Here is a 15,722-nt window from a genome sequence, read left to right as displayed (position 1 = left end):
TAGTCCCAGCTACTCAGGAGCCTGAAGCAGGCAGATCACTTGAGCTCAGGAGTTTGAGGTTGCTATGAGCTAGACTGATGCCACTGCACTATAACCTGGGTAACAGAGTCAGACTGTCTCAAAAATAAGTAAATAAATAAATAAAACCTGCATTCCTACCCAAGGCCAGTAATCAAAGAGACAGAAAAATGTTCTTTGTTCTTTGTTTTCTAGTATCTTAAACCACAGAGATGGCTCAACAGAATATTATTCAGACAAAGGTCATAAGGTCGTCTTCACCAGAGAGGAGATCAACCAAAACCACCAATTATAGTCAAACAGCCGTAGCCTGAAATGGAAAACTGCACTTTAAAAAAACCTGTATCTCTGCTTAAAGGGGGGGACATGAGTGGTTCTTTAAGACAAGAGTCTGGCATCCTCCTCATTTGCTGGCAAATTGATCAACTTCTCTTTCCTTTTCCTCAAGCCCCTTGTCCTCCTCCTTCATTTGGACTCAGAAACAAGTTCTGAACTTTCAGTAACAAAACAACCTCATGGGAGCCCTTCGGGCAAGGAAGCAGAATTTCAGTGTTCTAGAAGAACACCTAACCCCAGGGTGTCTGGAGGGGATCCTGAGGATGTGACGCCAAGACTGAGCGGTAAAGAACAAAGAGGAGCTCTGCGGCCGAGAAAGAGGAGACAGGAGCAGCTGGAGGAAGACGCACAGCAAGAAAGGGGGAGCTTTAAGAGGCTGACGCTTTACAAGGCCAGCAAGTCACTCACTCAGTGGAGGCGTGGCTTGGAGAGTAACTGGAGAAAGGTGGTGTCAGATTCAAAGAAGGGAACAGAGTCAGGTCATGACAGACTTTCACATTCATGAGAAAGAATTTAGGCTGCTCCTTGTAGGTAAAGGGGGAGTCATTGAACATTTTAAGAAAAGGAGTGACATGGTCAGTTTTGTGTTTCCAATGGACTATTCTGGAGGCTGAGTGGAGACTGAAGGAAGACAAGGTCACCACCAAGGTGCACAGTCCAGCTGCCTGACTGGAAGCAAAAGCAGTGGAGATATAGAAGTACTGTTAGATCAAGTGTTTCTCCAGGGTAGCACCTGTGGCTCATGGGAGTAGGGTGCCGGCCCCATATGCTGGCGGTGGTGAGTTCAAACCCAGCCCTGGCAAAAAAAAAAAAAAAAAAGTGTTCCTCTAAATGCAGCCCCCAGAGCAGTAGCAGCAGAAGCCCCTGAGAAGCATCTAAAAACAAATTCTCAGGCCCTTCTCAAGACCTACTGAATCAGAAACTCTAGGGGTGGATCCTGATGATCTGGAGTTTGCCACCCAACCCCCAGGTGACCCTGAGGCACTAGCTTCAGAGACTGACTCAGTGAGACTTGAAGATCAGTGAACTATGAGAGAGATGCAAGGGTCAAGGGATATTTTCAGGTGTCTGGATTAAAGAACTAGATGAAAGGTGGTACCATTCCCTGAGAGAGGAAACACAGATAAAAACGCAACTTTAGGCAAGGCGGTTGGTAGGTCAATGTGGGCTACGTCAAGTCTGTCAAGTCTGAAAAACCCGTTCATTATCACATTGAGTTGATCAGTGAGTAGGTGGTCCAAAGATTCAGAGACACAATGGCGTCATCAACCTGGAAATGCATCATTTAGGATGCTTCCAGCTACAAGAACCAGGAAATACACACACACACACAAAGTGGATTTGTAATTAAGACCTTTAAAATGACCTCACCTAACAAGAAGTCTGGAGGTAGGTGATCCCAGGGTGAGGTCAGTAACTGGGCAATATCAACCACTCAATATCTTTCTCTCTTTCAACTCCATCATATAGTAAAGAATTCAATTTTGCCCAAACAGAAGCTAAAAGCTTTTCCTCTAAGATCCGGAATAAGGCAAAGATGCTCACTCTTCCACTTGTATTCCACATAATACTTAAAGTCCTAGCCAGAGGAATTAGGCATGAAAAATAAATAAGAGGCATTAAAATCAGAAAGGAAGAAGTTAAATTGTCCCTGTTTGCAAATGACCTGGTCTTATACATAAAAAACTCTAAAGACTTCACCAAAGAACCATAAGAACTAGTAAACAAATTCAGCAAAGTTCCAGGATACAAAGTCAACATACAAAAAAACAGTTGCTTACCTATACACTAACATTGTTCCAAAAACAAATAAAGAAGATAATTCCATTTACAACAGCATCAAAAAGAATGAAATACTTAGGAATGAATTTAACCAAGGAGTTTAAAGATCTATACATCGAACACTATAAGATAATGATCGAAGATAATGATATTAATAAAAGAAATTGATGAAGTAACAAATAAATAGAAACACATCCCATGCTTGTGAAGTAGAAGAATCAATATTGTTAAAATGATCATACTACCCAAAGTGATCTACAAATTTAATGCAATGCCTATTAAAAGTATGGTGGCAATTTTCACAGAAATAGAGAAAATAATCCTAATATTCATATGAAACCTTAAAAGACCCTGAATAGCGTAGCCAAAGCAATCTTGAGAGAGAAGGACCAAGTGGGAGGCGTCACAAGGCCTGATTTCAAACTATATTACAAATCGGTAGAAAACAAAAAAGTATGGCACTAGCATAAAAGCAGATGCACAGACCAGTAGAACACAATAGAGAGCCCAGAAATAAACTCACATATATATGGTCAATTAATCTTTAAAGAGGGCACCAATGGGAAAAAGATAGCCCCTGCAATAAATGGTATTTATCAGGAAAACTGGATATCCACATGCAAAAGAATGAAACTGGACCCTTATCTTACATTATCCACAAAAATTATCTCAAAATAGATTAAAGACTTAAATGTAAGGCCTGAAATCATAAAACTCCTAGAAGAAAACTTATGGGGGAAACTCCTTGGCCTTGGTCTTGGCAATGATTTTTGGGATATGACACAAAGGCACAGGCAGCTAAATAAAGACGTGGGACTGCACCAAATAAGTGCCTTCAGCACAGCACGTCAGCAATCAACACAATGAACATGCAACTTACAGAATGGGAGAAAATATTTATAAATTAAATATCTAGTAAGAGTTATATCCAAAATACGTAAGGAACTCATACAACTCAACAGCAAAAACAAAGGAGCAACTAAAAAAACACCAAGTCATCCAATTAAAATGGAAAAAGACCTGAATACCCATTTTTTCTAAAGAAAACATACAAATGGCCGACATGCAAATCAAAACCACAATGAGATATCATTCACACCTGTAAGGATAGCTATTATCAAAAAGACAAGAGATAACAAATTACCGACAAGGGTGTAGAGAAAAGGGAACCAATGGAAATTGGTGTAGCCATTATGCAAAACAGTGGGGAGTTTCCTCAAAAAATTAAAAATAGAACTATCATATTATTCAGCAATCCCACTTCTGGGTATTTATACAAAAGAAATGAAACCAGTATATCAAAGAGATGCCTATACGCCCAAGTTTATTTCAACATTATTTATGATAGCCAAGATATAGAAATAATCTATAGTGTCCATCAGGGGATGAATGGATAAAGAAAATGTGCTGTATATTATGCTAAGTGAAGTAAGCCATGTACAGAAATACTACATGATCTTCCTTCTGCATGGAATCTAAGAAAATCCCTCATAGAATCAGAGTACTGCAGTGATTGCAGGGGCTGGAGGAAAAGGAAAATGAGTTGTTCGTCAAAGGGTACAAACCTTCAGTTATAAGGTAAACAAGTTTCAGGATCTAATGGACAGCATGGTGACTATGGTCAATAATACTATACAGTAGGCTTGGAGCCCTTAGCACAGTGGTTATAGAGCCAGCCACATACACCAAGGCTGGCAGGTTTGAACCCGGCCCAGGCCAGCTAAACAACAATGACAACCACAACATAAATACTCAGGCATTGTGGTGGGCACCTGTAGTCCCAGCTACTTGGGAAGCTGAGGCAAAGATTTGCTTAAGCCCAAGAGTTGGTTGCTGTGAGCTGTGACAGCACAGCACTTTACAGAGGGTGACATGGTGAGACTCTGTCTCAAAAAATAATAATAATTAATAATAATACTATAGAGTATACATGAAATTTGAAATTTCCTAACAGAGTCCATCTCTCACCACACAAAAAATCGTAACTCTGTGAGGTGATGATATGTTAATTAATTTGACTGTAGTAATCATTTCACAATGTGTGTATATTAAATCATGTTATATATCTTAAAGGCATATAATTTTTGTTTTCAATTACACCTCCATAAAGCTGTGGAGGGTAGGAGTAGTAAAAAGAGAGTTGCAACAAAATGCTTGGAAGTGCACAATTGGAACAAACAGGTGAATGATTAAAAACCTATTTGTAAACAAGAATTTGGTCACAAGCCTGTAATCCCAGCACTCTGGGAGGCCAAGGAGGGTGGATTGCTTGAGCTCAGGAGTTTGGGACCAGACTGAGCAAGAGTGAGACCCCAGTTCTAAAAATAGCCAGCATTGTGGCAGGCAGCTATTAGTAGTGTCAGCTACTCAGGAGGCTGAGGCAAGAGAATTGCTTGAGCCCAAGAGTTTGAGGTTTCTGTGAGCTGTGACACCATGGCACTCTATCAAGGGTAACAAAGTGAGACTCTGTCTCAAAAAAAAAAAAACAAATGGCCCACTTGTGAGTTCTCCAATCACCAAATGTGTAGGGAGGAGAGTTAAGAGTGTGTAGAAACCACATACATTCTAAAAACCTCTTCTAAGCAAACCAGGAATCCCCTTGATTATTTACAAGACATTTACTTTTGGCAAATGCTGCCTTCATCAAGGTGTAGAGCAGTCCCTGGGGGCCAGGAAATACTGTATGTGAGCTTGGTAAAGGCTTTCTGATGATGTATGAAGCAGTCATGTCTCCCTGAAATTCTAGAATGATGCCCAAATACTCAGATGCCTGCAGGCAGCATCGGCACGGAGGATTTGTTCTTTTCAGCCTCCTGTTGAACAGTGGGACCTACTTTCCAAGTCAAATCTTACCCACCACATGCAAAACAGCTAATGCTGGGGCTGTACCAGCAGGGAATGGGAGCCCCAAGGGAATCCAGAGCCTTGTCCACCCAGCTTGGCCTCACCTTGCCACCTGAGGCAGCCCTGACACACTTCTCTAGAGGTCTCAATTTGAAAAGCACTTAGCTGATGATGTCACCCTCTGCTGGGACATCTGAGATGGCCCCTGCTATGAGATGTAGCCCATCTCAATTCAGAGATGGCCCCTGCTATGGGTTGAATTGCATCCCCCAAAAAGACATGTTGAAGTCCTAACCCCTAATGTCTGTGTTTGTCCTCTTATTTGGAAATAAGATCTTTATTGATGTGATCAAGTGAAGACGAGTTCACCCTGGACTAGGGTGGGCCCTAAATCAGTGGTTCCCTGCCTCCCAGGTTGTTAGGTATTAGGCCACCCAGCTGGAAGTGACAGCTCTTGAATGAGCAAAGCTTTTGTCTGTAGTTACAGCTCTCTCCATCGCTCCCATCAGCAGCTCCCCTGAGCTCCACCTCCTGTCAGATCAGCAGCAGCATTAGATTCTCATAGGGGCACAAACCCTACTGTAAACTGCACATGTGAGGAATCCAGGTTGCTGCTCCTTATGAGAATCTCATGCTAACGATCTGAGGTGGAGCTGGGGCGGTGATGTTAGTGCTTGGAGCGGATGCAAATACCGATTACCACTAGCAGAGAGGTTTAACTGCACAGAGACCACAAAATCACTTGTTTGCAGGCTCATATCAACCCCCCCCCAATCCATGGAAAAATTGTCTTCCATGAAACTGGTCCCTGGAGCCAAAAAGGTTGGGGACCACTTCCCTAAAGCCAATATGATTGGTGTCCTTCTAAGAAGAGGAGCAGAAACACAGATACTCGCAGGGAGAAGTCCATGTGATGATACAGGCAGAGATGGGAGTGATGTGTCTACAAACCAAGAAATACCAAGCCACTAGATGCTAGAAGGAGACAAAGGATTCTTCTCTAGAGGCTTCAGAGAGAACCTGGCCCTGCTGACATCTGGACTTGCACTTCTAGTGTCAGAACTATGAAAGAATAAGTTTTTGTTGTTTAAAGCCACTAAGCCTGTGGGAATTTGTTATGGCAGCCCCAGGAAACTAATATAGTCCCCAAGATACACCCACCCCCTGGTGTCTGAGCCTTGTATATTATACTCTGAGTTTAAGAGACAGAGAGAAAGAAATTATCCTCAGTGGGCCTGACCCCATCAAGTGTGATGGTTAGTTCTATGTGTCAACTTGACTGAGCCACAGGGTGCCCAGATACCTGATTACATACTATTCCTGGATGTGTCTGTGAAGCGTGTTTTTAGGATAGATTAGCATTTGAATTGGTCAACTGGGCAGAGCAGATGGCCCTCCTCAATGTGAGCAGTTCTCAACCAACACATGGAAGGACCAAACAGAAAAAGAGGAGAAGGAAAGTTGGACTGTTTCTCTCTTCCTCCCTGCTTGAGCTGGGCCGTCAGTTTTCCGCCTTTGGACTGGGAGTTATACTATTGGCACTCCTGGTTCCCAGGCCTATGAATTCAGACTGGAATTGACTTCACTGGCTTCCCTGGGTCTCCAGCTTGCGGATGGCAGATGGTGGGACTTCTTGGTCTCCATAATGACATGAGCCAATTCCTTATAATAGTCTTTTTGTACATCTATATATCGATGATCTTAGTCCAATCATGCTATATAACAAAAATACCACAAACTGGGCAATTTATAAGCAATGGACATTTATTACTCAGGAAGTAATAAATGTATTACTGGGTAAACAATAATAAGCTTATTACTCAGGAAGTCCAACATCAAGACATTGGCACATTTGGTGTCTAGTGAGGGCTTGTTCTCTGTTTCATAGATGGTGCCTTCTCACTGCACCCTCACACTGTGGGAGGGGCAAATGAGCTCCCCGAGGCCCCTTTTATAAGGGCACTGATCCCATTCATGATGGCTCTGCCTTCATGACTTATCATCTCTTAATATAATTGCAATGGGAATTAGTTTGCACTATATGAATTTGGGGGGAGACATAAATATTTAGATCATAACATCTATATCTATTCTGCTGATTCTGCGGAACCATGACTAACACAGCAGTAGAGAAGTGGGTCTGCAGAGAACAGGGAGTTAGAGTCAGGTATCAAAGCTCTGACGTTCATTGTTACTTATATGTTAAGGCATCACTCACAGCTGAGGATCCGTGGTTTTATTAAGAAGGTTCTCATTGCATCTGATGTGAAACTGTTTGAAGGTAAGGCCTCAGCCCTGCCTAATGCACAACACCAGGGTCATCTCACTCTCCCTTCATGCACAAATCTGTCCAGGGATTGCAGAAGTTGCTCCCCTCACCTTCCTGTCACCTTGAAGTCCTGCTGGGGCCATTTCTGCCTCCGATACCCAGATGCAGCCACTGCAGAGGAATGTGTGGGTCACAGGTTGGAACCTCCAGAGGGAAGCAGCACTTGCGTCCTTCTTCTGCCCTGGAGGCTTCTCCTCAGTCCTGCTGCTCTAGGTCCTGTGCAAAGAGAGGCCCCAGGTCCAGAGAGTAGAGCCCAGCAGCTTTGACAAAAGGAGAGCACTCGGGGATGGAAATGCATCAGCGTTCATTGGTATTTGCTCCATATGAAAATGCATAAAGAATCAACATGCCAATATGCCCTGAAGCTACGTTCTCTCTTTAATAGCGACAAGGTCCCAGAGCAAGTTCTACATATCCCTGATTTCCAACGACAATGTCTCGCTTCCAGTTTGACTGATGTGAAAGGCCCAATCTGAGCCTAAGTCCTGGAGTAATGAAGGAGCCCCACCAGAAGGACTGGAGCAGTGAGCTTTGTGACACAGAGGGGGTGCCTTCTCCCCAAGCAATGCTGGGAGAGCTACTGCATGGCAGGGTTATCTGGCAGGTGGGGTCTGAGGGCAGACTGCCTGGGTTTAATCCTGGTTCTTGCCCTCAAATCCATGTGACCTTGGGCAGGAGAGGAAGACTTGCCAAAGGTCAGACAGAGAGTTGGAGCAACCTCACCAAAGGTTGGGTGGAAAAAGAAAGGATCAGGATTTGGTTGAGCCATCCAGACCTTGGTGGGCACCTTCATGTTCTTCCACTGCATAACAAATGAGTACACACTTAGATTTTCAAACACCTATTTCTGTCTCACAATTCCTTGGGTTAGAAATCCAAGCAGGACTTAGCTGGCTTCTCTGCTCAGGGTCTCCAGGGGGATTACGTTTCCTTGTGGATGTAGAACTGAGGTCCCGGCTGTCCTGCCGACTGTTAGCCAGGGACGGCTCTCAGCTCCTAGATGTGGTTCTCAGGTCCTCGCCAGGTGGCCCCCCTCCCTGGACTCCCCACACTTCTATTCTCTCTTACCAGAAAGAGCCCTTTCCCCTTTAAGGAATCGCCTGAGTACTGGGCAGCATTCTCCAGAGAAATACCAGTAGGATATAGACAGATAAAGAGATGACATATACAGTAGGTCCCCTCATTCACAGTTTCACTTTCTGCACTTTCAGTTTCCCACAATCAACCACAGTCTGAGAATATTGAATGGAAAATCCCAGAAATAAACAATGTATCATAAGTTTTTAAATGCAAGCCTTTCTGACTAGAGGGATGAAAGCTTGCAGCATCCCACTCTGTCCTGCCTGGGACATGTCATCACCCCTTTGTCCAGAGTATCCATGTTGCAGATGCTTGCACCTGTTAGCCACTTAGTAGCTATCCCAGGGATCAGACCCATGGACCACAAGAAGCATGAGCAGAGTACAATAAGATATTTTAAGAGGGAGACATCACATTCATGTAACTTTTATTACAGGATATTGTTGTAACTATTCTAATTTATTGCTAGTTATTGTCGTAAATCTCTTCCTGTGCCTCCTTTATAAGTTAAAATGTATCATAGGTATGTACATGTAAGAAAAAATGAATATAGGGTTAGCACCATCCATGGTTTCAGACATCCTCTGGGGGTCTTGAACATATCCCCCAAAGGTAAGGGGGACGACCATATTTAGACATGGAGTGAGATTTAGTATGAGGAATTGGCTCACATAGCTACAGAGACCGAGAAGTTCACCACCTGGGGTGGGCAAGCTGGAGACCAAGAAAAGCTGGTGGTGTAGATTCTAATCTGAGTCCAAAGGCCTGAGAACCAGGAGTACTTGTGTAAGTCCCAGTCCAAGGGCAGGAAAAGACCAATGCCTGAGCTCAAGCGGTCAGGCAGAGAGAGAGAAAGTCAGTTCAAATTTCTTCCACCTTTTGTTCTCTTGGGGCTCTCCCCAGGTTGGGTGAGGCCACCAATTTAAATGCTAATCTCTTCCAGAAACACCCTCACAGATGCGCCCAGATGTGCAATCAGATATCTGGGCATCCCATAGCCCACACAAGTTGACACACTGAATTACCATCACAACATCCAAACCCAGCAGCAAAACCATGTTCGGCCGCCAGAGGCTGAGGGGCCTCCCCAGCGTCTGCCAACTCAGCTTTGGGAGGGAGATACCTTCTACCTGTACTGACACTTCCTTCTGCTTTGTGAGTTGTCCTTTCTTTTCTTTTCTTTTTTTTTTAATTTATTTTTGAGACAGAGTCTTTGTCACCCTCGGTAGAATGCCTTGGCATCGTAGCTCACAGCAACCTCAAACTCCTGGGCACAAGCGATCCTCTTGCCTCAGCCTCCTGAGTAGCTGGGGTTACAGGCGCCCACCAGACTGCCCAGCTACTTTTAGAGATGGGGTCTTGCTCTTGCTCAGGCTGGTCTCAAAATCCTGAGCTCAGACAATCCACCTGCCTCAGCTTCCCAGAGGGCTAGGATTGCAGGCGTGAGCCACCTCGCCCGGCCCTGGAGTTGTCCTTTCTATCACCTGCAGGTACCTGCATGTGCTGAAGACAAGGCAGCAAGTGTAAGGTGCCTACAGGTGCCCACCCCTGAGGACAGAGTGGACACAGCCCCTGCAACTGTAGAGATGGGGCTGGAACCGACCACCTCTGCCCATGACTAGGCCCCTTCCACAAGAATGAAACCCATCAGCACCTAGGTCTGGGACTGGTTATGGGGAAGGGAAAGCAGACAGGTGGCTCCCTGTGCAGTTGATCAAACAGGGACTCAGTCTGCAAGAAGAAACCAGACACCTGGTGTGGTTCAAATCGCAGGTGCAGAGCAAATCTGGAGGTTGGAACGGCACGACAAAGATGATAGCCAGGAAAAGCCAAGCTCTTTTCAGATCAGAAGGAAAGGTTCCTCTTCAGCCCAGCAGTCTCCACCGCTAGTCTCCAGGATTTTTTGGTTGCTGTACTGTGGAATGACCCTCTCTGCTTGCTAATGAAGTCCACAAATGCCACCTATGCGACCACTTTAAGAGCCAGGAAGAGTCTCTACCCAGGGTGACCACATTTATAGACATTTCAGAAATCAAAGGAGCAGCTTCCCCAACATGTGGGTGGACTGTATTAGCCAACAGTCAGCAGAAAATGAGGCCCTTCTAGGGAAACCTGCCTGACAAAGATTCTCCTTGGGTTGCAAGAGGCTGGTGACCTTGAAGTTCCACCTACACATTCCAATTTGGTGGATCCTGAAAAGCAACAAGGGTCACCCTGGGAGAGCCAGCTGCTTAAAATCCAAAAGGGTACCAAAGTATTCAAAAGTCTGGGAACCATCACAGCAGCTCGCCTTACCTGCAGCAGGTGGGCTTGGCTGCTCAATTATCAGCAAAAGACACAGACTCCAAGGTCTCAGAAAAGAAGTCTTCAAATTTCACAACGCCAACAAGACACTTACACCATACTCATCTCTGCCCCTGAGAGCAACTCTGGATATAAGCACATGAGTGTAAATCAAACACATTCTCTGGCATTTTTTTCTATGAGTCTTTAATCAAGTTTATTTTAAATCATACCTGGAATCAGAACTCCAAAACAGGAAAGACCCTCAGAGATCTTTGCATCCTAGTCCTTCCTAGAGCAGCCTAAAAAGCTGTCATCCGGAGAGCAGAGGAAATTTTCACAGAGTTCATCAAAATTAGGAATAGAATGAATCCTAGGTTCCTGGTGCCTTTTGAGAACTAAAATGCAATCATTGCAAGGATTTGGCCCCCTCTTCCCTTCCCCCCTCCACATGTCTCAGGCCAGAACCCTATAGCAAAGCGCTTCTGGAATTCCTAACCCATAGAAATCATGACAGTCAGACACTATGTTTGGGGTGATCCATTTAGTGCCACTAGGTTTTAGGGTGGTTTTCTTGAGCAGTCATAGATAAGAGCACACACCTCAAGGTCACACGGTAGCCAACCTATGATCCGAAACTGATTCGGTTTTTGGACATTGACTCTCAGATTCACAAACAGCAGAGGAGCAATTCTGCTTTAGAATGCCAAAAAGTAGCACTTTGGGAGGCCAAGGCAGGAGGATTACTTGAGGTGAGGAGTTTTGAGACTAGCCTGACCAATATAGCCAGACCCTGTCTCTACAAAAAAAAAAAAAAAATTAATTACCCAGGAGTGGAGGTAGTCCCAGCTACTCAGGAGAGTGAGACAGGAGGATTAGGATCACTGGAGCCCAAGAGTTCATGGTTGCCCTGAGCTAAGATGATACCAGTGGTACTTAGTCTGGCAAGAGAGCAAGAACCTGTCTCAAAGCTATAATTAATTAAAGTGCTAAAAATAATTTTTGTTTTTATTATCATATTTAGTTGACACATAATAATTGGACATATTTATGGAGACGGTGTGTGATATTCTGATACATGTATATAATGTATAATGGCCAAATCAGGGTAATTAGTGGATCCATCACCTCAAATGTTTATCACTTCTTTGTGTTGGGAATATTCACAATCCCCTCTTCCAGCTATTGGAATATGGACCACAAATTGCTAATTACAGCCACCCTATAGCGCCACAGAAACTAGAGTTTCTTGTTCCTTTCTAGCTGTACATTTTCATCTGTTCTATCCTCTCCTCTCCCCCAACCCTCCCAGCCTCTAATAACCACTAGTCTGCTCTTCTCTGAGCTCAACTTTCTCGGCTCCCACATCTGAGTGAGATCAGGAGGGATTTGTCTTTCTGTGCCTGGCTTATTTCACTTAGCATAATGTCCTCCACCCTCATCCACATCACCGCAAATAACAGACTTTCATTCTTCCAGAAAGAATTTTTAAGTGATTATGGATCACAAGATCATGTGCCTTGGAGAGAGAAAAACCCTGTTAGAGAAACAGAGTAGAAAAGAAAGGGAAAAACAGCAGGTTGACAAAGGACACGCAGTGTGTTTGGGGTGGCGAGTTACACGAGACAGAAATGCTGGGAATGGCTGCGTGGCTTTGGAATAAAAAGTAGGTTAATAAAGCTGATACATGCAAGGCGGGTCTGCATGCCTGACTCCGTGAAGGATGGCTGTTTTAATGAGGAGAAAGGCTGGGCAGAGAAACCCTGCTTTGCGGCTTAGGTACTGGGTCAGCGTCCATGCTGCCAGCGTCTTGAAAACTCCGTGGAAGGATCAGGGTCTTGACCTGCGTGTTAATAATCCATGGCTCTGCTGGGGCTGCAGGCTGCCAGGTCAGTGCCAGGTGGGTAGCAGGCCTAATTAATGAGGACGAGGCAGGCCTGCCGGCTGTGCCCCAACAGAAGGCAAATTCATCACTCCCTGAGCATGAAGGAGAGTCCCATGAGATCCCCCATGGAACCAGCCCCATGAAGGGGAAGAGAAGGATGGGGCTAGCAGGGAGGGCCCTCAGCTTTTTCTCTTTTTCTTTGGGACTCAGACTCAACCTTCCCATAGGAACTGGCCAACTAGAATAATGTTCTCTCCATGCCCAAGGGAGCTTCATCGACTCTGAAATCTGGGATGTGTTTGGATTCCAGTGTCATATTCAAGGCTGAGCAGAGGGGCTCTCTGATAGGTTTTGCATCTGTATTAGTAACTTACAGATGCTATAACACACTGTCACAAACTGAGTGGCTTACAACAACACAAATGTGAATTGAAAACAAGTATTCAAATAAACGCTTGCACCCAAACATTTGTGGCAGAACTATTCACAATAGCCAAAAGGTAGAAACAACCCTAACGTTCACCAGCTGAAGATTGAATAAATAAAATGTGGCTTCTCCATACAATGGAATATTATTTGGCCATAAAAAGCAATAAGGAGGCTGGGCACAGTGGCTCACACCTGTAATCTCCATACTTTCAGAGGCCAAGGCAAGAGGATTTTTTGAGGCCAGGAGTTTAAGACCAACCTGGGCAACACAGCAAACCCCCATCTCTACCTATGAGAAAAATTAGCCAGGTGTGGTGGCATGCACCTATAGTCCTAGCATTCAGGAGGCTGAGGCAGGAGGATTGCTTGAGATCAGGAGTTTAAGGCTGCAGTGAGCATGATGAGACCGTTGCACTTCAGCCTGGGAGACAAACTGAGACCTGTCTTGAAAGAAAGAGAGGGAAGGAGGGAGGGATAGAGGGAGGGGAAAGAAGGAAGAACTGATACATAATAAAAAGTGGATAAACCTCGAAAACACAGTGTTAAGTGAAAGAAATCTACCCAAAGAAGGTCACGTGTTATATGATTCCATTTATACAAAATACCCAAAACAGGAACATCTGTAGAGACAGAAAGCAGATTAGTGGCTGCCAGGAGCTGGGGGAACAGCAGAACTAGGGATTTCCTTTTAGAGAGATGAAAATGTTTTGGAAATAGAGGTGATGGTTGTATAATATTGCAAATGTATTCAAGGCTGCTGAATCATACACTTTATGTTATGTAAAATTCACCTCCACTAAAGACGTAAATATTAATATATACATACAGAGAGAGAGAGAGAGAGATTTATTCTCTCATAGTTCTGGAGGTCAGAAGTCCAAAGTCAGTCTCACTGGGCCAAAGTCAAGGTGTTAGCAGGGCTAGCTCCTCCTGGAGGCTCCAGGGGAGGTTAGCCTTCTTACCTTTGTGGGTCTGGAGAAGCTGCCTGCACTCCTTGGATGTTGGCCCTTCCCTCTGTCTTCATGTCCAGCAGTCTCCCCAGCTCTCTCTGCTTCCATCCTCCCACCGCCTTCCCCTGACTTCAGCCCTCTCACCTCCCTCTTAGAAGGACCTTTGTGATTATGTTGGATGCACTCAGATAATCCAGGACAATCTCCCATCACAAGACCCTTAACTTAATCACATCAGCCAAGTCCCTTTTGCATGTAAAGTGACAATTACAGATCCCGGGGATTTGCATTAGGAAGCAAACATCTTTGAGGGGTCATTATTCTGTCTCCCATAGCATCAAAGTCTCATTTCCTTGCTGTTTACAAAGTCCCCAGGCGCAGGGACCCTCTCTGTCTTTAGGAATCAGCTGTACAAGCCTTCCCCAGCCAGTAGCCCTGACCTTCCTCCTCGGGACCAAGGTGGAAACTACCAGGTCTCTTCCTCTGGTAGTGTCACTGCATGTGGAGCTGGAAAAAGAAGTATCACCATAAACCCTAGAACATGCCACACACCTCTGCCTGCAGAGGAATACCAACGTTAGCCAAGGTCCAGCTAGAGAGACACAACTGAAATGCATGGACAAAGTCAACAGTGCTTGAGACAAGCAATGGAGTTCAAACATCCCACCAGACCAGCCTCAGATAATAGAGCAAGCCATGCACAAAGAATGTCTCCTCACAGGGGCCAATGGCATTTACACACATAAGTCTGGTCTATTTCAGAGGACTGAGGTATGGTGTTAGGTCTCCTTCAGACCTCAAAGCTGTATGCTTGACCTTGGGGATTCTCTATAGTTCCTTTCTTAGGACAGGAATGGAGTTGAGATAGAGGCCTCTTTGAGACGCTGTATTTGTTTGCTCAGGCTGCTGTAACAAAATACCACAGACCGGGTGGCTTAAACACCAGAAATGTATTTTCTCAGTTCTGGATGCTGGATGCCCAAGATCAGGATGTCAGCAGGTGTGGTTTTTCCTGAGGCCTCTCTCCGTGGCTTGCAGACAGCCGCCTTCTTGCTATGTCCTCAGGTGGTCTTTCCTCTGTGAGTGCACATCCCTGCTGTCTCTCCCTATATGTCATAATCTCCTCTCCTCTTAAGGACACCAGTCAGATTGGATTAGGGCCCACTTTAATGGCCTCATTATAGCTTAATTACTTCTGTAAAGCCTCTATCTCCAAATATAGTCTAAATACTCTTAGATTCTAGAGATTAGGGCTTCTACAATTGGTGGGGGGGGGGCAGGGATCACAATTCAGATAATAAGAGATGTTTACAATGGTCCGGATCCTGGTCCCTTCCTCCTGCATCCTGGTTGTCTCTCCCACCTGTGTTTGGTTCACATCTTCCCTACCCCACCTGTCCCCTTCCTACTGAGAATCAAAGCCAAGGTGGCTCTGGGAGGGGCCAATGTGTGGTGTAACTGGGTCTGATGAGAGTCTCCAGAGCTAGATTAGGGTCGGGAGACTTGTTCAGGATGTGGTCTGGGTTTCCAGGGACCCCAAAGGTCCAAGGAGGCCCACCCATGGGAAATTCCAGAATGGAGGAACCACAGTGAGAATTTGCAGAAGTATCATCAATGGGTTGGGATACAGCCGCTTGGTGAGCAAAGTCAGTGCCTTTGGTTTTGACCTCTCCTCCATTGCTGGACACCAATGGAGGGGACCTTCTTTCCTCTTAGAGCAGAATGAGCCTTGGAGTCAGCTCTGAGCCTCAGTTTCCTCACATGGAAACTAAGACCAAGACAGGCC

This window comes from Otolemur garnettii, unplaced genomic scaffold (genome assembly GCF_000181295.1).
Source record: "Otolemur garnettii isolate 467f Iridium unplaced genomic scaffold, OtoGar3 scaffold00077, whole genome shotgun sequence".
Classification (NCBI taxonomy): Eukaryota; Metazoa; Chordata; class Mammalia; order Primates; family Galagidae; genus Otolemur; species Otolemur garnettii.
Note: the sequence above shows the minus strand (reverse complement) of the source record.